Source organism: Anopheles aquasalis, chromosome 2 (assembly GCF_943734665.1).
Source record: "Anopheles aquasalis chromosome 2, idAnoAquaMG_Q_19, whole genome shotgun sequence".
Lineage (NCBI taxonomy): Eukaryota > Metazoa > Arthropoda > Insecta > Diptera > Culicidae > Anopheles > Anopheles aquasalis.
Window position 1 is genome coordinate 66,865,647 of NC_064877.1, and position 5,000 is coordinate 66,870,646.

The 5,000-nt window shown below is 50.6% G+C and overlaps 1 protein-coding gene across 5 annotated transcripts in view; it reads left to right on the forward strand.

Moving 5' to 3' along the window:
• Positions 1–5,000, forward strand: part of LOC126570385 (potassium voltage-gated channel protein Shaw) — a 62,554-nt gene that overhangs the window by 363 nt on the left and 57,191 nt on the right. For all 5 annotated transcript variants that reach the window (XM_050228111.1, XM_050228114.1, XM_050228115.1 and 2 more), the window contains exon 2: positions 901–1,060. The gene's annotated coding sequence lies outside the window, so the exon portion shown is untranslated. The remainder of the gene's footprint in view (positions 1–900; positions 1,061–5,000) is intronic.

Consider the following 5,000-nt stretch of genomic DNA (forward strand, 5'->3'; position numbering starts at 1 on the left):
TTAAATTGCCCATTACAACGGTCGTTACAGCGTGTGCGAACGACGAGCAAGCGAGCGAGCGAGCGAGTGTCTGGATGTGGCAGGCTTCTGGATGAAGAACCGGCGCGGGAGAAAATGTGTTAATTGAAGCCGACTGGTCCGACCGACCGAAGAGTGAAACCGAAATTTCCGTTGCACCGTTTCCGCCACCGGGTGGTGAATCCTCGAATGAAACGAAAAAAATAAACCTTGCTGGGCCACCGGGGGCCCATCGCACGCTTTCGGTCGATTTAGAAAGGAAACAGAAGGCAGAGACGCATAAATAAAGCATTGCGCTGGCATCGCCGAACGGAGCGAACGGATGTGGGCCACGCATCACCGTACCGCGTGTTACGCGAACGAGCCTGGTGCACGTGGACTGATCGAGGCCCAACGGTGGGACGAACCGGGCCGGGCCGGGCCGGACCAAAGACGGTTAATTAAATTATTCGCCAGGATCTTTTCGCACATCAAAGGCAGAGACGGTTTTTAATTAATCGTTGGTTCGTTTACAAAGGTTTCAATTTGTTGTTACACACAGCACGCTCTCACGCTCGCGCTCTCCGTCAGGTCCTTAGTTGTCTGACCATTCCGGAGGTCCAGACAGAGGTTATTGAATGGAGGTTTTTTGTGAGGGGGCCCCGAAAAAAATGTAATTAAAACTGTGAAATTTATAAATATTTTAATCTTCCAATCAAACGATGGAACAACGGTAGTGGTGGTCCAGTCGTGGCAGCAAAAATGTTGTTTCCCTGTGGCCATGCAGCTTGTGTAATAGCTACGGTGTGGATGTGAACGAAGCGTTTGGATGGTTTCAATTATAACAGAAGTGAATATTATTTTAGTGAAAATCTTTTTCCATTTTCTTCGTATATTTTATAGCAAACAGTGTTCAGAAAAGCGTGTAAACTACAGTGAAATCAGTGTACAAAAGTGATAAATACATCCACAACATCATTAATAATACTGCATGTTATCGAAAAGCAAAGTGCAAGTGTTGAAACATTTCGAGAAACATAAATGAACTGGTGCTTGGTGAAAGGTGAGCTATTATTAAATTGCAAGTTATTGTGTGGATCTTTGGGATTTCACTAGAAAGCACAATAGCTCATGAACTCCAATAAAAACAGTTTAATTAAATTACACTAAAGCTTCTCTCGCTTCAAAGGCAAACACCTAAAATTAGTTTATTAATGAAGCCAACAGTATGTTGAACCACAGGAGTTGCCAGAACTCGAATACAAATGCATTCGCCTCCCAATCTCCACCCTGCCACAAAAACAAACAACATTTCTTGCCAATTGCCACCTCACCCGCGGATTGTGTTGAATCCGAGAATAGTTAATCCCATTCCATAATAACCAAATTTGGTCCCCTTCCTTCTGGCGCGCTCCCTATGGCGACAATTATCCGGAGAGTGCCAGACAACCGGGGCCAGACCATCATCTCCACCAACACTCCTTTCACCGCCACAGACGCTGTCGCGGTTGCCACACTTTCTAATGAAGTACCCGGAGCGAAGGGTGTTGGGTGAATGTTTTCGAATTTCGATCCTGATTCGTATGAATCATTCAGCACCAAGCACCACGTTGCACTCTGTTGGTGGCTGCTGATCAACGGGAGGCAGGGGGGTGGACCGAATTACGCCATCGACCAGATTGTTCCGTTCCGTCGAATTTCGGCCGAAGTGCCGGCACCGCGGCCATTTGCAATTCAAATCCCTCCCAGCTCCACCAGACGACCAGGCCAGCTGCTGGTGCTGCTGGTGGTGGAAAGAATCCATTTACCCTTCGTTCATGTAACATCAGGCCATGGCGCTGTGAGGATCAAGCATTCGACCCCCGTTTTCAGTTGCCTTCAAATCCGTAAAGCAAAGCCGCAGACTGATCCAGCACGCGCTGCCTCTGGTGGGTCCCATTTTGTGTTCCTCTACCCTCCGGTGGGATGGGAACTAGGGTGTATTGGGTAATTGAACCGGGTTGCCCCGTGCATGGAACATGAATGGAGAACGCGTCGGCACGGCCCTCGCGTTCACGGCGACAGATACGAGCCCCATCGGTCGGCGGCTTTTCATTGACACTTTTCTCGTTAAGCCACGCCACACGTAACACGCACGCACACGACATCAGTAAGCTTCAGTCACGGGACGGCGAGGGAAAATTTGGAAAACGACGCAACGAACCATAAACAACAGAACGGAACGGAACCCCCGGTGGATCCGCGGCCTAAGCCCAAGGTCACGAACCCAGCCAGCCCAACAACGACAATCCCTTCATCAATTTTCCGGCTCACCCCCTTTCCCGTTCCTGTGGGCCTTTTTCCACTGCAATGCATCCCCCGGAAATGTGGGTTCCAATTTCGCTTCACCTCCCCGCTCGGCTCGGGGAGTAAAGCCAATCCCATCACGTCACCAGCACCACGGGGAGGGTGTTGTTGCGGGTGCATTTTGTGTGCCATCATCTTCCGGTTTATCACGGAGTGGTGGCTGGGAGTAAGCCCCCCAGGGGTGTGGCATTATATGGTTGAGCATTATCTGCCAAGATGCCGCGGATTTCCGTTTCAATTTCTCTGGGCGCGCGCTCGACAAAAATGTCGATGGCGTTTCGGTGACGACAGCAACAGCGTTGGTGGCGGTGGAAAATTGTAACGAAAATATGCCAAAAACCCCTCCGCGAGCTCTCTCTCTTGCTCTCTCTTGGTCTCTCTCTCTCTCTCTCTCTCTCTCTCTCTCTCTCTCTCTCTCTCTCTCTCTGTCTCTTTGTGCCAGCGTACACAAAATATAAAAGAATGGCCCGATCTCGGTAGGCAGGCAATCCCGCTGCCCCAAAACGACAATCCGCGGGAATATCCATTTCGTTGAAAGATAACTTAAATAAACATAACTCTTTTGCCGTTGCGGTTGTCCGCCTCCACGCCGCCTGTCACCCACCCGAGGGGTTCACGAATTACGAACGAGACATTCCGATCGTGAAAACAACACCTGCGCTCGCGGCACCAAAGTCAACCTCAAGCAGAGGGCCAGCGGGAGACCAGAAAGAAAGGAACAAAGCACAGGGAAAGGGCTGTAAAAGGGCGCTCCGTTACCATCCAAGGGCTTAACTAGCGGCAGCGGCTGCACGTTCAGCATTCATCAGGCTGATTGGGGGTGGATCCAATTTCAATCTTTCCATCACGCAGCCAGTGGCCGTCCGCGGTCTTCCGTGAGATCTTCCGCCTGCCTTTATTTGTCGTTATTTGTCGGGGATTTTCCCTCAATTTTGGCATTTCGTAAATCATTTTCCATTTATCTTGGCGATGGTCCGTTCGTCCGTTCGTTCGTTTGTTGGATCATCCATCATCCCGAACCCGAACCTGTCAGCACGTTTCGAGTTTCGCGGTCTGCCAGGATTAAAATCGGTTTTGAAACGCGTTCGACTTCTTCGTCAGCCAACGCGTCGTGCTGGTGGTGATTTGATTTAAAAGTGGAATTCGATCGTGTATGGCGGACGGCGGCGCGTTGATCACGGCCGGGACCGGGCACCGATCAGCTGATTCAGCAGCCGGCGACAGCTGGTAGCCAGCAAAGTGGCACGCACGGTTCAACACCACGACGCCGAGCAAGAAAGGGCACTCGAGACGAGCCTTCGTTCTTTCTTTCGATCGACCAGCTAGCCAGCCAGCCAGCCAGCTAGACAGCCGGTCAAATCAAAACCCCAAACCTCCGGGCGTGGGCTTTGGTATGTTGTGCAAGTGATTTGCATATAAATTCGATTTTCAACCTCGTGCACAGGTCGTTGGGTGTGGTGGATTGGAATTCAGCACAGCAAACGACCTTGATAAGGGGGGGGGGGGGGGGGGGGGGTTGTGTGGGCAGCCATCGTTGTTTCGACCGAAAGCCCTAAGACTACAACCGTGCCACGGCACCGGAACGAGGTCGACGAGGTTCGTCTAGCCACAAAATGCAAAGCTGCATCAATCAGTTGCCGAGGGCCAGAACCAAGGCTTGCTGTGACACGAGTCGAGAGGAAGTGACCGCAAGGAAAAAAGGAAAAACATCGAGAAACACTAACCTCACTAGCGGCGTGATCCGCGTTTCAAATCCTTTTTTATTCCCTCGGATGACTTTCGCCAGTGGGTGGGGGGAGGGTTAAATCTGGCGACAAAACACACCCCCGGCCTAGGGGCAATGTTTATTCATGTACCACTCCCCTCCTCTGAGAGGTCCTCGACTAGTGAGCAGGGTCAGGGCATTGGCAACCGAAAAAAAAAAGATTTTGAATCGTAAGCAGAAAAGCCGACAACCAGAAGGGACGGGCAATCCTCACTTTCCGAAGAATTTTGCGGTGTTAGAAGATTCACCCCCCCGGGTGGCCGCACAGCTCCCAAACCTCTCGGGTTTTAAATTGTTTCACCAAGAGCCGGACGACGACGGACGACGATCTGTTGTTCTGTTTGAGTTCTGTAACTACCGTTGGCCTCGGAAAAGTTTGCTTCCAATCCACTTTTCTGCACGAACAAATCACCATTAATGAGGGGAATGATGTCGAGGGCCACCCTAGATAGGCTTGGCTCGCGGAAAACTCGCCTTTCGCTAGCCTTTCGCTCGTGATCCACGCTTCACACTTTGTTGAGGTGGGTTGGTTGGGTTTGCAACTTAAATCGATCCCGGCGATGACCTTTGAGATTTTAGTTTGCTTTAACGGAACGGCACTGGCTTAGCAGGAGCAATTACTCCTTGGCTCTATTCGTGGCGCCACGTAATTAATGATGAAATCTCGCTCTGATTACATAAATACACCATGAGTCAGGGGCGAATGCAGTTGCGCCTGTTTGATGATTTTCATCAAACGATTCTCATTAAATTCCACCACCTTACGCTTACGCAACCCTTCACAGCACAGCACTGGTCCATAATTCAGAATTCGATTTAATGCTCACGAGCGGGACCTCCGAAGAACATTATCGTTACACCGGATCACCGGTCATCCAGCGCCAGTGAAACG